This window comes from Rhodamnia argentea, chromosome 2 (assembly GCF_020921035.1).
Source record: "Rhodamnia argentea isolate NSW1041297 chromosome 2, ASM2092103v1, whole genome shotgun sequence".
Classification (NCBI taxonomy): domain Eukaryota; kingdom Viridiplantae; phylum Streptophyta; class Magnoliopsida; order Myrtales; family Myrtaceae; genus Rhodamnia; species Rhodamnia argentea.
The window spans coordinates 13657450-13668761 of record NC_063151.1 but is presented as its reverse complement, the minus strand read 5'-3'; positions in this window follow the sequence as shown (position 1 = coordinate 13668761).

Here is an 11312-nt window from a genome sequence, read left to right as displayed (position 1 = left end):
CACTTGTTGTAAACTCTCTTTGGTTCATCTAGTAGAATCTAGCCTATAGGTTGTCGGCGCGGAAGAGTGGACGTAGGCTTGATCTAAGCCGAATTACTATAATTATCATGTGTATATTTCTCTATCCTTAAACTCTCTCTACTTATTCCGATAGAATATTGCACCTGTTTTTAGAGTCAAAAACTACATACCTTCAGATTCTGATCCTCTGTGATATTTGACTTAATTATTTTAATTTCACAATTTCTAGTCAAATCCATTTAAAATCACATATTCACCATCCTCTAGGTGATATTGCTATATATAACAATTGGTATCAGAGGTTAGTACACATTATTTTGAAGTGTCTTACTTTGAGTAAATGATCCGTCATGTCCGGCAACAATTCTTCAGGATCAAATGATGGACAGCTCCATAACAAGCCTCCCTACTTTGATGGCAAAGATTACAACATATGATGCAACAAGATGAAGTGTTTCTTCAAAGCGTCAAACAATCTAAAGTGGGATGTTGTAACAAAAGGAGTAAATCCTACCATGACAGCAGCTGCTGCTACATGAAACGAGACTAATGTTCTTGCACCTACCTTGCCGTAAACCGAACGATCCAGAAGAGAAACACTTGGTTCCAAAGCTATTTATTCTCTCTTTTGTGGTTTATCTCCTGCTATATATAATAGTGTTGCAAAAGAATAATCATCAAAAGCAATATGGGACAAAGTTCATGTCACCTATCAAGAAGTTGATAGAGTCAAGGATACTAAACTGAGTATGCTACTAAGTGACTATGAAGCATTCAAAATGAAGCCTGATGAAATAATTGTTGATTTGATTGACAGATTTCAAGAAATATTCAATGGTCTAGCTCATCAAAATGCTCCTGTTTTTTTAGCAACCTATGTAGGTTCGAAAGATTCTTCGAGGACTTACGTAAGACCGAAACTACATCAAACCATCCATCTAAGAATGTCAAACAATCAGACCTTTATCTATTGATGAACTTGTAGAAATCCTGCAATCGTACAGATAGAATGAGTCAATAAGGAAAAAGATACAAAAGGTAAGAAGTCAATTGCATTAAAAACTAACATTAATTCCGTGTTGACAGATTCCCAAGATGAAGAAAGGATGACGAATAATTTGCGTTCATAGTAAAGAAGTTTGCAAAGATGGCTAGAAAGGGGAGAAATTTCAAGAGAGAAAGATCATTCAAACAAAATGATTAAAAAAAATCATATAGTGACAAGGAAGAAAATAAAGACACTATTTGCTTCCACTACAAGAAGAAAGGCCTTATCAAGCCAAATTGTCCTCTACTAAAAAAGGACAAAGGCAAATATGAGAAATATAAAAAAGCTTTAAAAGCAGAAACCTGGAGTGACTCTGAATGTGAGAACAGTGATGACAAATATGCAAACATCTGTTTCATGGCGCAATTAGATTTAGATAGAGAAATAGAGGAATGCCACTCTGAAATTCCAAAAGAGGTATCTGAATATATTGAAGAACTATGTTTAGATTATAAAGCAACTCTCAAAAAGGTTTTTGAACTGAAAAAGGAAATTTCAAAGTTGAAGCAACATGATATTTCTCAAAAGGATAAAAATGAATTTTTACAAAGAGAATTTTCGCAAATCAAAGAAAACTGTTATTTTACTTTGAAGGAAAATGAAACTTTAAAACTAGAGATTTCAAATATTTATAAAAGATTCTCTCTTGGTTCAAAAACACTAGAGCATAGACTTTTTAAACAAGTATCATATTATAATAAGACAAGACTTGGTCTTGAAAAGGACAATATTTTTCAAAATAACTTTCCTAAAATTAAAGAAAGGCTCAAGTTAAGACCTTCTACATTTGCTTACAAATTTTACTTTCAAAAACAATTTAGAAAACTTGTTGGCCAAAAATTTTGTTCAAACTGCAATGATACAATTCATTTCAAATCTGAATGTTCGAAAATTTGGAGACCTATTCAAAAGAATATTTTGAAAATGGCTAACCCAAAAAGGATCCAAGAAAATATGCGTACCGAAGAAAAAGTGAGTTCATTTTGTACTGCGGGTACCAAGAAAAACAAAAGGCAAATGGTACATTGATAATGGAAGCTCAAGACACACGACTCGTGATCCCAGAAAGTTTATTTGACAAAATTCAATGGTAAAAGTGTGTCCTTTGGAGGAAACGACAATGGAAAAGTCACTGGCAAAGGGACAATGAAAATTGGTAATATGACTATCAACAACGTTTCACTATTTCAAGGACTAAATTACAATTTAATAAGTGTAAGTCAATTATGTGATACTGGATATCAAATATGCTTTCAAGATGCTAAATGTTTAGGAACAAGCCAAGACAAGAAACAAAATTTCACTGGCTAGAGAGATGGGAACTTGTACCTTCCGAATGTTGATTATGAAAATATCAAGTGTCTAGTTTCTATCAAGGATGAATCTAAACTATGGCTCAAGAAGTTAGGACACATAAGCATAAAGCGGATTGCAAAACTCTCTTCCAAAAAGCTTGTTTGTGGTCTACAAAAACAAAGTTTGAAAAAAAGAACTTTGTACTGCTTGCACTCTTGGTAAATAGGTAAGAAATTCTTTTAAATAAATCGAGCATGTTTCTTCTAATCGTGCATTGCAGCTTTTACACGTGGACATCTTCGAACCAACCGGAACCTTAAGTCTTAGAGGTAAGAAATATTGTCTAGTTATTATAGATGATTTTTTACACTCATAGAAGTTCATTTATGCTTTTGCTTTACGAATATGATATTTTCTTAGAAGGTTTATATGGGTTCTATATCTTGCTCATAAAAATGAAGCCTTCTCTTCATTTTCAAAGTTTGTCAGAAGAGTTTAGAATGAAAAAGGATATGTTATTTCTTGCATCAAAATTTTTCAGAGTTTTGTGTGATGACCTTCAAATTCAACATAATTTTTCTTCTCCTTACACACCTCAACAATGGGGTAGTTGAAAGGAATTGCTTCGCATTTTTTTACAAAAGTTGTTTCAATAGCATGCTATACTTTAAATCGTGTGACTTTAAGATCAATCCTTAAGAAAATCCCCATTGAGCTTTACAAAGATAGAAAATCAAACCTTGCATATTTCGAATATTTGGATGTAAATGCTTTATTCTTAAGAACGCTAATGATCGTGTTAACAAATTTGATGACAAATCATATGAATGAATATTTATTAGGTACTCAACAACAGGCAAATCTTATCGATTCTATGACAAAAACTTTTGTGTTGTTGAAAAATCTATGATTGTCAAATTTGAGGGAAGTGTTCAGAAATAGACTGTTCAATCTAAATATATTCAAGATATTACAAATGTTCGGATCTCAGAACCAGCTCGAGCATCTAAAGGAAGTCAAGTTTCTGAAAGCTATCAAGCTTTTGATAGCATTCAGAATCGGGAAGATACTCAGCCCTCGACAGTTAGAGAAGAAGAAAACAACCTAATTCTCCCGAATCTATTGAAGATCAAGATGAAAGATTCAACAAAAACTGGAATCATAAATCCAGTCATCCTAAAGAATTCGTCATTAGGAAGTTCAAATGATTGACTTAAAATCATATCAAGGTTTAAGGAGGCAATGAGCAACATTGCGCTAGTCTCCCAAGTAGAACCTAAGAGAATTAAATAAGCTCTTTCAGATGAAAATTAGATTACAGCAATGCAAGAGGAACTTCATCAATTCAAAATCAATGATGTCTGGGAACTTATGCCAAGACCCAAAAGTCATCCACTTATAGGAACAAAATGGGTGTTTAGAAACAAACTAGATGATAAAGGAAAAGTGATCAGAAACAAGGCAAGATTAGTGGCAAAAGGATACTCACAAGAAGAAAAAATAGGCTATGATGAGACATACGCTCCTGTTGCCAGGTTATAAGCCATAAGGCTACTTCTTGCTTATATTTGTTACCATGACTTTAAACTTTTTCAAATGGACGTCAAAAATACCTCCTTAAATGGCTACATCAAAGAAGAAGTTTATGTTGAATAACCTCCGAGCTTTGAAGACTCATGAAGTAAAAATCTCATATACACCTTGAAGAAAGCATTATATGGTACGAAGCAAGCACCCCGTGCTTGGTATGAAAGGTTAAATAATTTTCTTTAAGAAAACAAATTCAAAAAAGGTAATGTTAACATTACACCAAACAATTGATTAAAGAATAAGGTCGTGGAGATATCCAGCTTTGCGACCGGAGACCTAGCCTGACATCACCGGAAAGACGACCACACTTAATAGTCGCCGCCACCAGAGAGGCGCCCCCCAACTCGCTAGAGAGGCGGCCAATCGTAGAGGAGAGGCGGCCCAACGCAGAGGAGAGGTGGTGGTTGTAGAAAAATCATGATTCTCCTTGTATCTGGTCTCTTAAGAAATCCTATCCTGGTCTATCTCACCCCCTCCCCTAGGATATTTTTATCCTGGCTATATCCCCTTATATCCTCCATTTATCCTATCCTAGACAGTTGTCAAACACAGAATAGGATAAAATATATCATATCCTGGCTTATATCCCGATGACCAAACACAACTTTAGTTTCTTCAAAGAGCATATCTACCTAGAGTAATTTATGGAAAGACAGAGCGGGTCTAAGGAATTGCTTCGAATTTTCCTTTTCGATAAATATAACTGATAAGTTACATTTTAAATTAATGCACCAACACAAAAGAGCGTCCCTCATTTTAATTTGAACGACAATTGCAAGAATAAAGTGATATCCTCCCTATCCTGGGAACACGAGTGGTGTCTGATGAGATCACATACAAATTATGTATGAAGGCTAATAGCTTTAACCTGCAACTTTCTAGCTTGTCTCATACAGGAAAAACTAACATAGAGAAGGTAAACTCTCGTTTGTATAAGATCACGAGCACGAAAAAGTTTCTTATGCGTCGACTACACTTTTGATATGGGGAAAGCAAGCAAGCCAATTCAGTACAGAGATATTTGGTCTTTTTTTTTTTTTTTTTTTTTTTGGTCTGGGTCTATCAAGTATCAACTATGTTCGGGATTTTTGCTGTGTTGGTGCACATGAGTCATATATATATACATTGTACTCAAAAACAAATTGCAAATAAAAAGTATAGATGATCATATGTTTTGATGTGCATCATAAAATGCAATTCACGTTGTCTATCATGTCACCAAAAAGTAAAGTTAGATGACATTGGTTAACTTCTCAAAAGATGACCTTTTCTCCTAGATTGTTACATGTCAATACAAATAAGCAGTCAAAGCGATTTGACGTAAAAAGTAAACCCACTTCAGACAGAAAAATTTGGTGATATATATATATGCCTTTGGTGTCCAGACATCTCAAAAAAGAATTAAATGCATGTAAAAATTTACAGGAAAATATTTCGACTTTAATATAAAAAAAAAACCTTACATATATAAATCACGGTGAATAAAATATTGAAACAGATTAAAGAACATATAGTCGAGACAAAGCCCTAAAGGGCGGGAGGATAATAGACCACGTCATCGGTAGAGAGTACTAGCCATTTTTAGTGCTTCTCCTTCTTGAATTGATTTAAGTGATTCTAAATCTCTTTGATAAACTGGAATTTCTTACCAAAACCCAAGTCGCCATCATTGGTAACTTTAGGGTCCCATCATCATCATTTATTGAAACTTTTGATTTGTTTAAAGCCCTAGCTTTCAGCTAGCTTAGTCATAGATAGAGTCAAATAGCCAACTCCATTGGTGACCCATTATTTTAATTCAATAACTTTTGGGTATTGGGGATAAAGTATTTACTATTTATGTGGAAATAATAAGTACATAAAGGTACTGCTATAAAAAATTAAGTATTCTCTACCAAAAAATAAATTAATTAAATATTCATTTTTCCCTGCAAATAGCTAGATTGGAGTAATTCCGAAGGTTCTTAACCCTAATTGCCATTGCTGCACATGATTTGGCCGAAGAAAAGTTAGTGTCCCTATTATCGTTCTTCCTTTTCTTCATGTTTACCCTTCAAATCGAGTGCATTGAAACTGCACTTCAGCTATGGTGCTTAATTTAGGCCTCTTGAACAAGTTTCAACATAATTGCTCCCAGCTATAAAATTGCTTTATAAAGGAAAATTGTTCAATTGGTCCTAAATCTGTTATGGATACTAATATAGTACTAAACATTCTAATTTAGTATTAAATCTTTGTGTGGAATTCCAATGTAATAGATTTCGAACTAAATTGACAAAATTGGATTGAATTGGCATTCGTACGATAAGTTTAAGAATGATTAGATGATTTTTTTCGCTTTGTAAAGATCAAATATAAAGGGGAGAATCGGTGCCTTTCTTTACCATCTTTATGCATCCATTCAAAGATTCCAAAGAGCACCGTAACGTTCAAAAAGTATGCATCACAAAAATGACTTAGAAGAAAGGAGTGTTCCCCGGTTCCCTTGTCCCTTGGGTGTCTTTGCCATGTTAATTCTTTCTCTCATGAATGTGTAAGCTATCTGAAATCTCAGACATGGCAAAACAATTCCAAAAAGACGAATTAAAGTAGCACCCCACTTGTAATTTTTTGGCTCAAAAGAAGACAAGGCAACGAACCAAAGAATATATGCTTTCTTCAAAAGCTCAAGGCAATTAGATCCAACATTGAGGACCATGCTGGTCTTTGTCTCTTCAATCACACCCATATTTTAATGTTTCAAAGTTTTCATGGAGATTTATAGTCTTCGAAGCTTACGTTTATATTTAAGTCCTTTAGATGACTATACTAAAAAGCCACAACATTTTGGGAAAAAAAACAGTAATCTTTTATATATATATTTGGAGAACCCCCTTCGAGGAGAGCATCAAATTTAGTTTGGTTTTGATACAATGCTAATGATTTTGAATCTAAATCGAGGGACAGCAACTGGTCGAGGGTCAACGGCTGTGGTCACCGAGAATCACGCAACAGGAGGGTTGAGGTGCGGCGACAAGGGGCAAGTGGTGGTTGGGATGTTAGGGCTCGTGGAGAACTCGAAGTCAGAGGAGTTTCACAGCAGCGAAATCTGAGGATGGGCAGGTCCACTGGCGAAGAATCGTTCGGGTTAGTTGACAACGGCGGAAGGGAGGTCATAGAAGTAGATGGCGTCCTTGGAGTTCATTGAACGGTGTCGGTCAGCGGCGAAAGGGTGATCACCGAGATTGTGTCACCGTGTTAGGCAAAACAACATTGAAGCTAAAATCTATTGCCAAACACTATTTGCATTTTTGTGAAAGTCCACTGAGTCAAAAAGTCATTTATCTTGATGGAAAGTCATTTTCCCAAAACTTTCTCAGACGCTCCCTTTGAGGGGTTTGAAATTTTCAAAAGGGTGATTTGGTCTTTTAAGAGGAGGGATTTGATCTGGAAGATGATCCCTTATCCGTTATTTTTCTTTCCGCCTTTCTCTCGGTTGCCTGACGAGAGCACTCGTGCATATAAACATATGGCCTGTCCAACCCCGTGATGGGCGGCCCATTCCAACTACAAAACCCAACACATCATGCCCACCTATCGTAAGATCGCTACACTTGGGTAAACCATCATTTGAGCAGTCAACTTGTACTATGAACGCTAATTAAGATTAAAAGTACCGTCAAAGTATATTACCTCGATATTTAATAAGGGCTCTGTTTGGTTCAGCATTTGATCAAAGGATTTTGAGAAAATGAAAATACCATTGGGCTAAAGGCCTTTTTTAAAATGCAAGTAGTATTTGATAAAGTGCATTTTAAAAACACATTTGAAAAGCAACTTTGACGTTAATATTATTTGGTGAAAAATGAACTTCGTAAAGTATTTTTACTTTTTGAAAAAAAAAAAAAAAACGGCGGGCGGGTGGCTGCGCCGACGAGGGGCAAGGCGACGAGCAATGGGGGGCGGATGGCGGGCGGGCAACCGAGGGGGGGCTAGCGAGGTCCGACGAGTGGCGACGAACGGCTGGCGGTAGGGGGCAGCAGGGCGGCGGGCAATGGCGGACTGCAGCGAACGGCGGGAGGTGGCGGGCGGGCAGGTGGGCGGCAGGAGGTTGCAGCCGCTGACGAGCGAGCAGCAGGAGGCGGCGGTTGGGAGGCTAGCAAGCGGCAAGCGGGCGAGCAAGTGGCGGCAAGCGAAGGTAACAAAGTTAAAATAAAAACAAAATTAGTTGCATTTTCGCAAAAGTCCTTTAGCCCAAAGTACCTCTAGATGTGCTTTGCGCTAAAGGACTTTGGAAAGCATTTGAGATGCAATTGCATCTCCCCAAAGTAAACCAAATACCATTTACATTTGACCAAGGGACTTTAAAGCCTCAATGTGCATTTCCAATGCTGAACCAAATGGGGCTAAGGTTAATGGAGAGAGTACCTCATCGCTCAAACATCTTTTTTGAGGGATCTTTTTTTTATTTATTATGATAACTTTTAGAGAGGAATTCACCGATACATATGAATTTATTAAGAAATAGAATGAATCAAGTTATTAAAACGCGTTTCCTATTATTTTTGTTTTCTTGCACTCATCGTTTAGCCATATTCTTCAAGTCATTTTATTTTTTTTAATTCCTCGTACTTTTTCGAGGGAATCTCTCGGCAAATATGAAATTATTAGAAAGCCGGAGGAACCAAGCTATTTTCCATCTTAGCGTTTGTAAGGGCTGAATTCGTTGTATGAATCCAAATATTTATATGGACTCAACTCACGTGAATTTATACTATTCCCTTTAGAATAGGAAAGTAACTTTGCACTCATCGAAATGGAGGTTGACCAGGAGGATTATCCGCAAATCCAAGAACAACAAGGCAATATGACAAATCTTTGTTGACTAAAATGACGAGAAAAATTGGAAGGGTGAATAATAAGATTATTCATGAATTTTGGTTCAACATGTAATTTGATCCCTATATATTAAATTTGTTAAATGTGATTGATGAACTTTAATTCAATGTGCAATGTCATCCTTGAACTTTTAATTTGTCCAATGTGCTTCCTAAACTTTTGGTACATGAGTTTAGTCCTTGGACCCTATGAAAATATTTAATGTTATCCGTGGAATTGAATTAACGGAAGGACATCATTGAACATTATCATACAGTTTAAAGACTAAATTGAACATGTGTCAAAAGTTCACGGATGACATTAAACAAATCAAAAGTTCGGAGACAACATTACACATTGGATTAAAATTTAGCGACCACGTTGAACAAATTTAAAGCTCAAGGCTCGCGTTACACATTGAGCAAAGTTCGTAAATCATTTGTATCATTTATCCAAATTGAAACTTTAGTAATCATGATAGGACAACCAAGTGATAGTAGTACTGAATTTATATCTTCAGCATTCAAATTGAACTGAGTTGGTTGGACAAATTTTAGTCGAGAATGTATTAGAAAGGTTTGCGGGATTGGTTTATCTTAGCCAACGGAGAGACCCAGCCGAATCTATTTTCTACTAGAATTGAACCTGTGCGATGCACGACATGCTATATAGTACAAATGAAATTATAAATTTTAATACTTAGAAATTGTACGTAAAATATATGAAGGAAAAATAATTAAGAAATACATTGATAGTTCCACTTAAAGTCGATACTAATTATTTGTATTCAATTTATCATTCTAAAGCAATCGAAAACCGGGGCCAAAAAAAGCCAAAAAAAATGAAACTGCATAGCTCAAATGAACAGACCTTGCCTATTTATATCAAACATTAAAGAATTGGATATCCTTTTCTTTGGTCGAATAAAGGATTGTATATACTCAGTCGATCAAATTTTCCTCATAATATGTATTAATGCTATACCAATGCTTGAGGATCCAATAATTAGTTACCAATAACATATCATACACATAAAACGAAAAGATAGTCCTAAAGACTTTCACCATTCACGTACATGGATTATTGAAGAGATAGATAGTACTTTAAACCAACTTCTCTGTTGGGAGAGGGTAACGGAAGCCGGACACCTTCACTCGGAGAGATCATCAAGAGGGAACTCAATTCCAAACCCGTCAACATATCCAAGATACATTGAATGCACATTCACTTATAAATTTAAGTTAATGAGTTTTTTACCAATTATGATATAATTAACTGCTCCAAAATACACTAATGTTTTGATGTATAACTTTGTTTTAGCACAACTCACACGTATATATCAACAATTACATGCTCCAAAAAGGTTGTTGGGATCAACTAGAAAGTAGTAGCAATTTTCACCTTCTAATCATCAATTTAAATACTCCGTTGCAAATCGGGTTACTTGTGATCTTCTAATACACATTCAGCCACATCTAGATCCGTCAAACAGGTGGATTGGGTCGAAAAATGTCCAACCCGTTTTGACCCATTTTCATATAACCATATTGACCAAACATTTATTCAATCCATTTTTTTTATAAAAAAAAAAACTTGTTTCTTATAAATTCATATCACTTTATTCTTTGTTCTTTTTTTTTTTTTTAGGAAATCCCGGATTTCATTCTTCCTCCGTCGGCCGACTTTGGGCCTAGAATATCGAACCATGAACAAAGAAATGCACGAGAGAAAAGCACATTGACTAGTGATTGTAAGACCTCAATTCTTCCGGCAACCACTAGCAGCAATCGATAGGTGAATGGTAGTGCCCGATGATCATCGACGATTGGAAATCGACAAGCGGCCGACCACCGGCAACCGACGACTATCAGAGATGGGCGGCGACCAACATACCACTAGCATGACCGATGACCAACCGATCGACCATCGACGGCTGACCAGCGATGGCATCCGACCACCGGCAATGACCAGCCAAACCTTAGTGAGGCTTGTGCTTGCTTGTGGCCATCATCGACCGGTCACGGCGGAGGTATAAGGAAAAATAAAAAGAAAGACTAGAAAAGAATAATGTAAAATAGTACAATAAAAAATTATAGAAATTTTCATTTTAAAAATGTCACGACCCTCGCTTTGTAGCTAGTGAGGGTTGCCGATCATCAAATTTACTAGAAGAAAAAAGCAAAATAGAAAATAAAATAAAGAATTTCAAAACATCAGAAAATTTAAAAAAAATTAGGAAATTTGTTTATGACTTAATATAGTCAAATAAGCCATTTATGACGCATTTAAAACTAATTTAAAACCCATCAATTTGTTAAGTAACCCATTCACAACCCACTTAAGTTTATTTTTAAAAGTAAAAGTAATCCACTTATCACACACATTTGAAATATGCGCTAAAATATGGATCTTAGACTAATTTTGTCACCTCTAGGCACATCTAAGCACTTGAATTAAGCAGTCCTTCCACAATTTAGGATAACTTTGCATTAACTCCCTT